This window comes from Papaver somniferum, unplaced genomic scaffold, assembly GCF_003573695.1.
Source record: "Papaver somniferum cultivar HN1 unplaced genomic scaffold, ASM357369v1 unplaced-scaffold_123, whole genome shotgun sequence".
Taxonomy (NCBI): domain Eukaryota; kingdom Viridiplantae; phylum Streptophyta; class Magnoliopsida; order Ranunculales; family Papaveraceae; genus Papaver; species Papaver somniferum.
The window spans coordinates 795178-809891 of record NW_020621381.1 but is presented as its reverse complement, the minus strand read 5'-3'; the positions used below and the strand labels follow the sequence as shown (position 1 = coordinate 809891).

At 34.7% G+C, this 14714-nt stretch overlaps 2 long non-coding RNA genes across 3 annotated transcripts; both read left to right on the top strand.

The window, feature by feature from the left end:
- The first annotated feature begins 6392 nt into the window (after window positions 1-6392).
- LOC113331030 lies at window positions 6393-7981 on the top strand. 2 transcript variants are annotated; one of them, XR_003350640.1, is made up of 5 exons: window positions 6393-6625; window positions 6844-6917; window positions 7174-7320; window positions 7619-7720; window positions 7898-7981. It is a non-coding gene; the product is annotated as an uncharacterized LOC113331030 (long non-coding RNA). The 2 variants fall into 2 exon arrangements; XR_003350639.1 differs by having other exon boundaries at window positions 7619-7929.
- Window positions 7982-11137: 3156 nt separating this feature from the next.
- On the top strand, window positions 11138-12767 carry LOC113331031. Its single transcript, XR_003350641.1, has 2 exons — window positions 11138-11988; window positions 12214-12767. It is a non-coding gene; the product is annotated as an uncharacterized LOC113331031 (long non-coding RNA).
- Window positions 12768-14714: the final 1947 nt, after the last annotated feature.

Here is a 14714-nt window from a genome sequence, read left to right as displayed (position 1 = left end):
AATGGCTTGGTCCCATGAGTTAAGAACATGTACATTTCATTCCAGGGCTCAAAAGGGTCTGAATTAGGGGTTAGGTCTGATTCAAGTCGCGAGTCAGCAAACTGTAAATGTGCGCATGAGAAGCACGAGGTTCGAATGAGATCAAACGTATTCATGAATCAGATTTAATGTTGGAGTTAGACTTATATAAATTATTAAGTTTATTTTTACAGCCATAGAGCCGCTAAAGGTTTCCACACTGAAATACACATAATGTCAGTATTATCATTTTGAGTAGATATAGCACATTCACAGTTGTGTGTCAAATAAAATGAAATGATCTAGTCTTAATTGTGCATTATCATAAATAATTGAACATCTATATCTCTAGATTTTTTTTTTTTGACAATCAACATATTTCAATCATTCAAATCAAAATAGTGATTACATGTTCGCTTACAAGAGTAACAAAAAAAATCAAAATACAAGATAATCAAAACCCTAATACAAATTAAGGACATCAATTACAAGTACATCGCGAAGAGAAAGAGCGACAAACCGCAAATATATCCAGAAGAACTATAGAACACAACAAATAAATTTGATCATTTCCTAAGTTAAAAACAACTATAATGTAATGTCTTTAAAAAAACTTAAGGATGTTTTTAATGTAAGCTCTTTGCTCTTTTCTTTTTGTATCTCTTGAGGGTGTTATCTTGGCACCCTTTCTTATTTATATTATTTTTGCCTCTTCGAAAAAAAATCCAAAATGTTACAAAGAACTGCTTCCTGATCAGGAAAGATCTTGCTTGCAGAGAGCTCTTTGAACATTGACTTGTCTCTTCTCCCTGACCCATTCCTTTAAGAAGTGATAATACCTCGGTATCCCTTGCTCAAACGATAAAACTTACAAAAGGATTAGCTATTATGCCATTTGTGAAATCGAAATGTCAGGATCTTGTTAAAGCTAGCTAGTATTTAACTCAGACTTCTCAGTTGTTACTTAAAATAATAATTATTGAATTATTAATTATATGTACCACAAAATTTTAAAATTGTTACTTAAAATCTTAATTATAAACCATTAACATAAAACAAGATTACCAATAAGATGAAGACGAGAATCACCATTAATGGGTTAACGAAAAACCGATTTCTGACATTGCACAATAGGAACCGGTTTAAAAAAATGCTCATGTGATCCGATTATAAACTAAAAAAAACAGAAAAACATAAAAACAGTTATCTCTTCCATACCAGAATCGGGAGATGTGGGCATTAACGTAGACCGATCTGGTTCAATTTTCTCCAACCAGAATGCCCATCCAAGATAATCGGTCTTTGTGGGAATGAACAACAATCGTTTCTAAATGAACTCGGTTTACAAGTACATTGACGTAGACTGTTCTTATAAACCCAAAATACTTTGATTTCAAAAAATTGGATTTTTGAGTGATTGCATGTTATTGAAACCTACTCTAGGGGATTGAGTTGGTATAAGATTATCTTATTTGAGCTAAAATGAAAAAGTACCAACTTTAAGGGATTGGCTGATTAACGACAATATTTTTGTTTCAAAATAAATAAAAGAAAAGAGAAAAAAAAAAGAATCGGTTGAAATGGAGATGGAGATCGAAATGAATTTGATTTTGGTTTTTATTTTTGTTATTAGGATTTAATGGGGTAAGTTGGTAGTATAAAAATTTTTTAAAGGGAAAATTTGTAGATTCATCAAATTTAGACACCCATTATCCTTTCTAATGGGTGCGCAAATGCCTTAAGCCCAAACTAGGATAGTATAAGAAATGGGGTCCGTAATAAGACGAAATGGGGTCCGTAATAAGACTAAATGGGTCGAGCCATGTTATTCATTATTGTTCATTACTATTCATCAACCTGGCGAGATTGGGGTATACTCAGATTAATTGGGGTATATCCATTTTGTTCCTATCCAAACTAGTGTGATAAGGGGTGTCTAAAAGGTGTTAAAAGACCAAATTGCCCATACTAAAAAAACATGCCGACCAAAACATATTAAAAAAAGTCAAAATCTTTCTTCTACACTCTAACTATACACGTGAAATCAAAAAAAAAAAAAAACGAAGAATCAAAACGAACCAAAAGTCGGCAGGATATTTTTTGTCGACCTTGCCGACTAAAATATAGTCGGCAGGGTATAAGGTTGAATACCATGCCGACTTTTCATCTCTGAAATTAGCAGTTACAGGGTCGGCAAGATATCCATTTCTATACCTTGTCGACTATATTTTAGTCGGCAGTTTATGAAATCAATACCTTGCCGACTAATCATGCATTTGTAACACCTTCTCTGCATGTCGAAAATCCTATAGTCGGCAGGGTATTTTTTATCGACCTTGTCGGCCATAAGTTGTCGTCATGTTCTTCATCCGCAGACTTTGCCAGCCAGATATAGTCAGCATGTTCTTCATCCGTAGACCTTGCCGACTTTTCATATTTTCAGAACTGAAAATGTTGATTCCTTCTATAATTTTGAGTGTAAAATCGTCCAACAGCTCTACAATCCCATATTTATAAGTTTTTGGGTAGTACGATTAGCCATTTCCGTTACAAGTAGAATTCTTAAAAAAAAAAAAAAAAAAACATCCATGAGTTCAATCTAAAATAAAACCTAATTTCAAAATTTTAATCAACTAATTAATTAATTAAATTAATTATCATAATCACATTTATTAGTGTTAATTAATCAATGGTAGATTAGCCATTTTTGTAAATATGTGAATAAGGAGCTTTGTGTTTTATTTCAAAATGACCTTATTTTGTCTCATTTGGTATACCCCAATTAATTTGGGTATACCTCAATCAAACCAGGTTCATCAAGCTAGCACCACTTACAAAGAAATTTTCTAGCAAGCAGCACGTGGTGGAGCACTAGAGGTGTAAGTGTGCGTGTCCTACATTTGTATCACACACACTTCGTTTCTTTCTTTTTCTTTTTTTTTCTCCAATTGAGAAAAATTTTGTATACAAAATTAAAAGCCATTTCTTATCAACGACCGAGCTTTGGTAGTATCGAAATAAGATGGAGGCTTGAGTTGATAGTGATGATGGAGTTTGGGTTTCATTATGGTCTGAATTTTGGGTTTGATGGATTTTGTATTCTCAGAGCAGTAGTTGTTTGATGGTGTCTGTATAGAGACGTGAATAATCTAATTTCATTTGCCAACAACTAAAATGGGTTCGACAGTTTTGAGGTGAGTTTTGTCTGGAATGGTACACAACGACCCATAATCTTAGTATCTATTTTTCTTTTTTTCTAGCTCCCCTAACCTTAAGATATTCTCCAAGTCTTCCATATTAGGTATTTTCCGTATTTTTGTCTGAAAATTAAGGAAAACCAAATCACCGATTTCGCCGGATTGAGTAACCAATTTCCGTCTAAAATTGAGCAAAATAAAAAAAATTCCCGCTGCTGATTTGATTCATTAATTTTCATACTCCCTCCAAAATCAATTTAGACCTAAATCAAGCAACTAATTTCCGAATAAAATTGAGGTTTTAGTTTCTTTTGGCGGCATGATTCCCGCTAATTTGTTTTGGGTTTCGAATTTCAGTAGGCTATATAAACCCTAAGTCATGGATGAAACTTATACATTTACCAATAATCTCTTCAAAATCTTGTTTCTTATCTTCAAGGTACTCTTCGTATTTTTTGTTTTACATTACAATTTTTCTTGATTTTGCTTTTAAAACCCTTGTTATTTTCAATGGTGTTGTGATTGCTCGATGGGTTCTTCTTCAATGAATCTATTCAAGATTTCCTTATTGGTTTAGAACTCCATACAATGGTTACTTGGTGACGAAAATCTGGTGTTTTAAATCTCATTTATTTGGTACTTTGATTGTAAGTAATACACATCTGTGATTCTTTAGCCTTTTGCGTTTTATTTTTTGTTTTTGTTTTTGAGTATGGTTGTTGATGGGTTCCTCTTCCATGGAATCAAATCAATGCCAATTACTTACATCTGTAATTCCCTAATGACTTTAAGGTTTTGAGTTGTGGTTCTTAAACTTTTCCTTTTGTTGTGGGCTGAAGCATATACCCAAGGAAGTACATGAGTAAGTTATAATTGGAGACTCTTGTTTAATGGTTTAATTTCGTGTCTGATATGTATCTTTCTGTGCATGCTGCTACCGTTGACATCCATGTGGCATATCACATTGATTTTAAATGCTTTCTTATTATTTGGTTACAGGAAGATGACCATGTCATTGAAGTTAATACCGCAACATCTGCAACGCACAACCCTTTTAAACACTCTCCAGAACTTGAAATTTACGCATACCTACTTGTTCTGATATTTCTGATTGATCAAAAGAAATACCCCGAGGTGACACTTACCGACTATAAGGTTTAGGTTCCAGAACTTTTATATATTTTACTCTAGGCTTAATGTTCTATTGGTTGATTTGCTTTTGTGTTTAATGTCTTTTGGCCAAAGCTTGTGGGAAAGGCAAGTAGTGCTCTCTTAAGGAATATGAACCAGAAAACCATTGATGTTCTAGCATCGAGAATGTGTCACTTTTACTCTTACTGCTATGAGATGAGAAGTGATCTTGCTGATATCAGAGGGTGAGTCATTATTAGCACTATTGAAGTACATCTGAATTATTTATCTCATTTTTATTGGAATTGCAATCTTACTGGTCTTTTCTTGTAAAAGACCTCTTGAAATGCAAGAGGCACATAACATTGAATGCAGAATGCCCAAGTAAATTAGACACTCTTTATGTTATGCTAGGTGCTTTGGATTTGAGTCTAATTAAGTACATAACACTGAAATGCAGGAGGCACTGCTCAACTTGCTACTTCGTTACAACACTTCATAATAGTGTACCTGCATTCCAAGTTCGATCCATACAAGCATGACCTGTGGGTGTCCTTTTAGGTAATTCTTTTGACTCTGTTTTGTTCTTCGTATTTCTCTGGAATCGCAACAGGATTATAATGATCAGTAGGACTAGGAAGTTGCATCTTAGTATAGTATCAAGCAACTCCTGCTGAAATTGTTGACCTGTTTGCAGGTGTCAATGGAAAGAAAGGTGGTGCAGGTTGGGTATCAAGCAACTCCTTTTCGCAACGGGTGAAAGACCCTGCAAGTAGAAGCGGGAAGACGATCAAATATCCATGTCAGGTTCATGCAATTCTGTTTTCGTAGAAAGTTAACAAACCTACTCTTTATGCTATGTGGTGATTATTTTGTAGATGTATAGACCATCTGTTGATTTTTTTCTTCAACACTTTTTAGTCTGTAATGTCGAATGTCAATAGGGGTTGAGCATTATTTTTAGTGTTAAGTTTTTATATTTTGAACTTGGGGTGATTTTAAGTTGTTGAAGTTGTAAATTGAATCCATATTCCAATACAAGTGTTGGTTTAGCATCATCACCGGATATTCCTATTTGCATACCACAATTTGTCTTGTCACTAACAAAGTTTTAATAACAAAATTTCAGATTTGCTTCGTATTCGTTTAGATGACGAATTAATTTTTGTCTGCATAAATAGATATAGGGACGAAAGTTACACGTTGTCAGCAATAGTTTTTTCGGAGACCATTTTTTTTCTTCTGTCAGTAGAAAACAATCCATTTGCGACAACAATTTGTTTGGATACTAATAGTTCTAACGAAAAAATCCTTATTTGACGGACATTCATTTTGGTAAAAAACTAATTTTGTCAGTGTAAGATACATTCAGGGACAAAAATATGGATTGTCAGCAATAATATGTTTGGAGACCATAATTTTCCTTTGTCGCTAGAAACCAATTTCGTGACCGAAATAATTCGTCACAAAGAAATATTTAGAGGCGGAGACAAGATTGGTCATTATATTTGGTCACAAAAAAGATATTAGAGACTGAGACAGGATTGGTCACCATATTTGGTCATAAAAATTTTCAGTGACAACTTTAAAAACCAAATTTACCGATTGTCGCAAGAAAAAAAAATATGGTGACCAAAAAAATATTCCTCCCTAATCACTAGATTTGTAGACGAAATTTTATTGGTCACATAAAATTTTATCACTAAACGTATGTTTTGTTGTAGTGACGGTGATTAAGTGTGTCCTATGTGAAGATTTGTACTATTGTACCAAATTAAAATGATCTAGGTTTTCTTTTTAGTTTTTATTAGGGTTATGGGCAGTATTGATATTTTATTTCGGAGAAAAATATCTCCTTAGTCAAAATCCAGTTCTATATAATCTTAAGTATCCCCCAATTTGTGAGAGTATCTCCCAATTGTGAGTTCCTTCAAATCTTAAGCGGGTGTCACTGTAGTACAGTGATAAAGTCTCCAGATGATGATACTAGGGATCCGTGACAATATCAAATTCTTTACCGATAAAAAAAAAAAAAAAAAACCAAGACTAGGAACCCCCAAATTTCCCTGAATTTTTTTGGTTGTCACTGTTAGAAAAAAAAAAGGCTTCTGATAATGGGTATTTCATGTATAATCTCTTCATCAATTCGACATCCGCTTTTGGAAAATCTTAACAACGTTATCTCAGTTTTTGCAGTTTGGTTTCGCAGCTCTAGATTCGAGATAGATGATGAATTAAAATCGAAGAATATGATTGAAATTCCAAACGTTTTATTTTGGGTGGGTTTTGTTATTACTTTGATTATTGTTATCAAAAGAACTTATGTACTGCTAAAATCCTTCTGTACGGAGTAAATCTTCACGCCCATGTTTTCTTTCTTTTCTTTTCTTTTCTATTTTCAGAATCAAACCCACGTCTTAGATTTCAACTTCTTTACTTTTGATGTGACTTTTTGGTTTTTATGATGAAGTTGTTTCTTTCTTCCTTTTTGATGTAGAAGAAGAAAACCCGGATTGAATTCTTGCACGACAATCTTTACTTTAAGAGATATTCTCAGGTTAAAAATAAAAGGTATTCAAAGTGTTTGTTGAATTATCTTAGTGAAAATTTTGGGATTTCATTTTCTTTATTGGGGTTATCGGAATAAAGAATTTGAGATGACAGTTATATCAACTGGAGAGTATTTTGAACTGTCTTATAGCAATGTCCATAAACAAATGTGGGTAACCCTAATTCAGTTCCATTAGCTTTTTTAAACTGTAAATGGGGTTTAAAGGTCATTCTCTTTTAAAATGTATTTTTTTTTTTCTCTTTTGCTTTGTTGTAGAGGTGGATTCTTTGAGATACAAGCAGTTATACCTTTAGTAATTATGGTGGATCGTTTGGTTCTGCTACATATAAGATCACCGATATGCTGGATAAAAGTGTAAATGTAGTCTCAAAAGCAGAGTTGTGGGCATCTTGCATCAACCAGGTATTTTTGGATTGCTTTTCATATATATTCAGAAAATATGAATTCTGTTAATGCTTATGAGTTACAATGATAAGTAGACAGATTCCCTTACAAGCAATTATTTGATAATATGAAGTATTGGGTAAGATTGGTTAAGTTTTTATTGTAGGTCATTATTGTTAGTGTGAATTGTACACGTGATTAATGAAATATGTGTTGCTTTTATTCTCCAAGTATCTCTTTTATTATCAATTATCATTCGTTAATAGCGAATAAATGAGTAATCAGGGAATAACATTAATTTATCCAATTTATGTAGCTTTGGATGGCAGTGGAGCCTCCCGTATTACACTCTGTTGAAGTTATAGGCTAATTGTGCAAGCTCGACATTGAGAAACAAAACATATGGAGAATAAAATTGGTAAGATATTCTTTTCATACAGTGTATACGTTATGACTTTCAATTTCTCCCATTTGGTTTCGATTGAACCTGTGTATAGTTAGTCTGCGAGATTTTACTCAGAATTTTCGGTGTTACTCCTTGGCCCTATTTACGTATGTGGTCTTTTGATATGGCTCAATTGTTTATCTTTTGTAGCTTGAAATTATTGTATATAATTGATATTTGCGATATCATTTTGCGGTTTGATAAAGACGAGAAGCATATATGATGAGGGCAGATTTGTGCTTCGGACGTAGCATTTTTATATAGTTTAACAAATATAACCTAGAACTGTTTGAAGAACACCCACTCTCGAACGGTCAATTTTTCTGCCTTCCCCACTGGGGTGTTTACCCATAGGAAGTGCACTATCAACTCTCCCACAATGTATACAGTGAATTGGCAGAAATCTCCTTGATACCAAACTGTGGGCAGTCTAACTAATAATCTTTTTTTTTTCTCAGTCTAACTAATAATCACAATCCATTTGTTGGGATCAGTTATGCTCATTTTGGGGATTACACTTCGTAATTCCATTGAGTTAGGAAGCTGTTGATTGGTAGCCGCAAATGGAAGCACAAGACTATATCTGACTTATAATTTGAATTCAGGTATGGTTCGAGTGTTAACCTACTAAATTCGTGCAATATGTCTCCACAAAAATGAGAGCTTCTCTCTCATCTACCTATCTCCAAATCCATCTCCATTTTAGCTTCATTCCTGTTAGGATCTAGAGCCCTTTAGTTTTCCATTAGATCTTCTCTTAGTTTTCCCATCCCTTAGTTCTTTAGTAACCTATCAGATCATGAATAACCTCTATGTCAATATTGAGAAAAAATTCTTTCAATTCTCATGTAGCAAAACCATCCCCTTGGCCCCCATTACAGTCACAGAATTCCACACACACGGATCCATAAAAGCTACGTTTTCAATTTCGTTAGCTAAGAACCTGCAACTTTTGATGTTCGAAGCGGCCAAAAATGGTGATGCTGGGAAAAGTGTCTGGAAATTTGAAGATAATAGAAAATGGTTCTGTGCTACCAAGTTATCAAATGAAAATGGGTTTTACATTAACATCCTCTTACCCAGATCAACTCATAGAGCAGATCCAATCTCCATCTTCATCCCTGCTGGTAATAATTTTGAAGGTTGGTTTGCAGTTTCCTCTGCCCTGGAATCGTTAACATCTTTCTCATCCTCATCCTTAAAATACTCTAGGATCCCTCAAACACAACCTCTGCAACCTTTGCAACCTCTCAATCCAAAATCTCAGTTGAATACATTCCCAAAAACTTTTGCTCAAACTGTAAGTCAGAACTTGTTTAAACCCAAAAATCCAAACCCTATTGCTCATCAATGTTCTGTTAAATCACCCTTTCATTGTGACAGATTTGCTCCATCAGTTACCTTTTCAGCTAAGAATTCAAAATATGGAAAATATCTAAACATTTTAGATAAGCATCATATTCTGGGTAACTGGGAAAATGCCTTCATTATTTCAGCCCCGGTTCAAGTTCAATCTTGGCAAAGCATTGGGATAGATTTGTGTTCTTTATTGCAGATTGAGTCGTAATTTGCAATCTATCCAATAAACTCAACTCAAGCCATCTTTCATGCAGATGCTGCACTGTCAAATGCAAATTTGGAATTCACCTTTACTTCCAACAATTTGTTATGTTCAGTATTTCGATGGCATAATTCTATCTGGAGTTCACCCATCTATCACCAATATGATTTTCATATTGAAATTTATGGTGTGCCATATCAATTCTGGTCATTGGAATTCATACATACTCTAGGAAAGTTCTGTGGGGAGATTTTGTTAGTGGATCCAGCAACGTTAAACTACAAAATTTGAGAGCTATACGAATGAAGGTCAGAAACACCAATGGAATAAATTCCATACCAAGAATCATCAAAATCTTCACTGGAAAACAAATGTTCATCGCACATGTAGCTGTGACCGGAAAACCGTCAAATTCTGATCAGAATTGTGTTATCTTGCCCCCAGTAAATTTGAATTTTTCAGAGTCAACGGAGAATCGTTTGAATATGGGGGATTTCATGGAAGTCAGTAGAAGGAAACAAAGGAATTTTCTCCCAAATTTCAGGAATATCGTTAACCCTGACAAGATTACATCTCAACTTGCACCTTTTATTGCCACTTCTAAGATAACGGAAGATACGCATATTTCAGGTAAGTCTAAAATAACCACTTCCGCCATATTTTCTCAATTTCCAAGAAAACCAAGTCATCACGGATCAAACAAGGGAAGAGTGAGGCGCAAGAAAAGACAGAATAAATATAAATAGATTTGGAAAAAAGTTGCTGCCGTGGATATTTCTTCTGATTTGGCAGATGGACATGGAAATCGATGTGGTGGCACCTATTGAACCCCTTGCACCCCCATCTTTCAAAATATCTCTTGATATTGAACCGTATGAACCCATGTTACCCATTCCTTCACCGCCAATTTTAGCCATACCATCAACCCCTCCAATCCAACCATGCCTCCAATCATCCATGCCTACAACCATATCCACTCCCCCATCCATATCATCAACCCCTACAATCAAACCATGCCTACAACCATATCCACTCCTTCTCAGACGCATCCAGAAATACAACCATCCATATCCATATCCACTCTTTCATCCACCGATCATACCCAGAAATCATCACAACATCATCAGCTACCTGTAAAACCCACAACATTGATAAGTTTGTATAATAGAACAATCGACTTCAATCAACCTCAAAGATTCATCGTTCCCAACTGGATAATAAATGAAGTCGATCGTATTTACAAATTTGGAGTTCACCTGGGAATAGATTTTAATGAAATGCCAAACTATTCAAAACAATTTTTATTCATTACCGTCTCAGCTGCAGGTCCCATTCTAAAAGTATACCCATTCTACCAACAAAATTACTCCCTGCAAAAGACTTTGCTATGCCATCTACAATATTCATTGAAGGGGTGGAGGATGTGGCCATTCATGAACCCAAACAGAGAACACAACCTATGTTGAGCTTAATTGATACCTTTTGTAAAGACCCGCAAGTTTGTCAACCTATTAGACCAGTCAAGTATTAAATTAGCCGATAATAAATCTATTAGTTTAACACGAACGTTAATTAATAGAAATTAATCTAACAACGATCTGGATACGAAAATAATACCATTGAATATGTATCAAAAAGTTATGCGTAATGGGTTGTTCGAACGTGTCAATCGGATGAAGTCATGAAGAAGATATTATGAGGGACAAATAAGTCATTTTCCTTTAAACCGCCTGGCTTCCCCTTATCGTTTGGGAAGGTGCCTTTATCATTGGTTGCTGGCCTTATCACCATAAACGTGTCGAGAAGAACTCGACTCATTATTTTTCTCTTTCTCTCGTATTCTTTCTCTTTCTTATTCTTCGTTCTACTTTTATGTTCTTCTTCTTCTTTTCTTCTGTTGTTTTGAGAGTCGATGGTGAGGTTCGATTTGAGAGTTCAAAACAGAATTTTTGTGTTCATTAGAAGGTGGAAAATATCATGGGATAGTTTATGGTGGTACTGTGATTGTCTATAGTTGATTATTATTCGAGGAAAGAGGTGAATTAGAGAATGAAAATTTAGGGTTTCTGAGAGATGGATTCGACTGAAGATTTATGTGATACTGAGGATGATATTAAGTTATTGGTGATGGGTAATTTGATTTGATAGCAAGGAAGAAGAATTAACAATTGATTTTCAATTCAGAGTGAATAATCGAGGAATTAGGGTTTTGAGATTGATGAGTGCATGTTGAAATTGATAAGTGATTTGCGTTGTTGTTAGATGGAGATCGAAAGGGTTATTGTTTAATTGAAGCTCTAGTGTTGATTCATGGTTAAACAAACTTAGGGTTTGAGACTGGGTTCTGACCATGGAAGGATAGAGTAATTAAAGTTGGATTTGAGTGATTAGTGATGAAGAACAAAAGGGTTGATGTTGATTTGTTGATGTGAAGCTGTTCTTATGAAGAATTGGGTTACTGTTCTTGGTTTGAATTAGAGAAGTCATGAGTTGGGTATTAAGTTAGGGCTCATTGGGGAAATTATGCAGGCGATGAAGATTGGTGAATACTGATTGAGTGGAACTAATATACTGAATTGAAGTAGAGAAGAATTCAATCCTAGACTGCCTGAGGAAGATGCTAGTTTGAGTTCAAGGTAAAGAAGAATGAGTTTCCTTGGTTTCAGTGGAACCATTTGAGGTAATTATTCCCTGAGATGTTTTATCTTAGCTACTCAATTTTATTGAATGAGTTTATGTGCTTGATAATTGAATTAAGAATAAAGATGTATTTGTGATAGAACTGGCATTTCAAGTTATGATAATGAACACTAAGATGTGTTTGTGATGGACTGAGTTTATAGAAATGGAAACTATATGAATGAATGTGAGGAAGATGATTTTGTTGCTGTTGTGAGCTTTGCAGGGATAAAGTTATAAAGAATACAACTGTTGTAGTGTGTTGGTGGTTGAATGGTGGTGTTGTTAGCATGTACAGGGCAGCTAGAGGAGTAATCTGGTGGTGATTATGATATTGAGCTTAATGGAGATCAGCCATGAGTCTTTGGTGGTGATTGTATGGTTATATGAATGGATGTACAATGTTGTTGTAGTTGAAGTTACAAGTGATGGTGTTACTTCTGAGATGATAATAATGAAGTGGCAGAAATAGGAATGAGGTGTGTATTGCAGTTATGGGTGTTGTTCAAGTATGGAATTACAGGTAATTGTAGAGTTATGTTGTGTGACAATTGTAGCTAATAAAATTGTGCTTTGAACTAAAAATATTGCAAGAGATGGATACAACTTAGGATATTTGTAATGGTAGATGAGTAGCTTGAAGATATTCTCAATTGAAGCTTGCTTCTGCTACCTAAAGGTAAGCTAAGTTTGTATTTGTATTCAATTATGAAGTCTTGATGGATTCAATGTATTGTTGTAATGTTGAAAGATAGTATTTGAACTGTGAATTTCACATAACCAACAAGCTTATATGATTCAGACTTGTCAGCTGTCTAGCTAGCTGATTCTCGGACCTAGTTAATCTGTTTTAGTGTGTCTGACTGAGTTAACCATATTTGACTCAGTAGACTTTGACTATTTGACCCTGGACCTTGACATGACCTTAGACGTTGACTGTTAGAGACCCGTCGACTGTTAGTTTGACAATTAGTGACCATTAGTTTGACAGTTAGACTGGGAATTAGTTTAATGGGCCTATTTAGTGAACTTGGGCTTACAGCCAGTTTTCCTAAGGAACTTGTATTGGACCTTTATGGTCAGATTTAGCCTTTGGTTCCTTCTACAAGTTGTAGATATTCTTAAGTCTTATCTAATAGACTATAGACCTAATCTAATTGAATTAGTAATCCATTAGATATGCAAGAGATGGGTAATGAAGATGTGTAGAACCTTAAATGGGCTTAGAACAATTAAAGTAGTGCACTTAGCCTATAACTATAGAATTGTAAGGGATTATGTTATGAGCCTTGTGTGAGCATTTTGGCTAGATTCTTAGACTTCTTGTGTGATTAACAGTTAGTCTATATTAGCAACGATCGATTCAAAGGATGAACCAGTGGATCGTGGATCTCGAGGTAGGCGTGGTTTGTCACCAAAAGAAGTGGGAATACACTTGACTCTTTTGTAACCATTATTGTTGCTTTTACAAAAGGTTATGCTTAACAAACTCATGCATTGCCAGTTTATGCATTCCATGCTTTATTTAATTTGCATTATGATTACTCTGTTGATTATGTTAATCTTTCCATGGTTTGGAAAGGACCTGTAACGTTTTGTTGTCAATATGAATTGTTATGGGAAATAAGAATTTCCACGTGTGGTATATATGATATGCTCCTTCACATTTATATCTACATGAATTCAGCTTTCATGCTTAGAGTGGGTCATCATGGTTTTGGGGATATCAATAGCTAATGAGTGTGGTTAGCACGAATATTATACATTGTTTTAAGAAGGAGTTAGTCCATATACATGTTTGTTTATTTCTGTGAGGATACGTTCTTTTACATTTATACCTACATGAATTCAGCTTTTATGGTTACTATGGGTCATCATGGTTTTGGTGATATCAATAGCTAATAAATGTGGTTAGCACGAATAGTATACATTGTTTGAAGAAAGAGCTTGTCCATATTCAAGTGTGTTTATTTCAGTGACTTGGTCACTTTTTAATGTTTGGGAAAACATTATTGTTTTCCAAAACTTTCCATGATTACTTGAAAGTTAAATGTTATTCCTGCTGGGCACCCCTTTTAGGGATGATGTGCTCACCCATTCCCACTTTCAGTTTCAGAGTCAGGTCAGAGTTGCGCAGCGAAAGCTTCAACGGTTGATTTCGTTAGTTGGTTAACTTTTAATATGTTTATTACATTGCATATTGTATTTGTAAACCAAATGACTATTGTATATGTATTATTTGAGAGGACTTCTTGTATATATATATGTTTCAGAGCGGGTTGGTTTTCGGTTAAGTTTTGTATCGCATTTCTTAATTGAATGCTTAAGTACATGTTTTAGATTCTTAGTGCCTCTTTATTTAGCAAATCTTTTGGATTAGTCAGCTGCTAGCTTAGGGGGCGCTACACCTTTATGGTGTCCATTGATGATGATATTTCTACTGATACATCATCCATTTGTTCTCCCCTATATCCACTAGGTTTTGAGCCTCCTGCAAGTGTAATGGAAGTTGATGCAACGTCAGATAGTCAAGTGATACTAGATTCTCAAGTGGTGCCCAAGAAATTAATAACTTAATGGAAAAGGCTCGGGGTTACTATGGTTGATATTAACTCACCTGCAACTAAGAGAACACCTAAAGCAAGGGGTCAATGTGTTTCTCAACGAGTCTCTCATTCTAAACTGGAATGTGAGAGGTCTAAATTACTCCATAAGAAGAATTGTTGT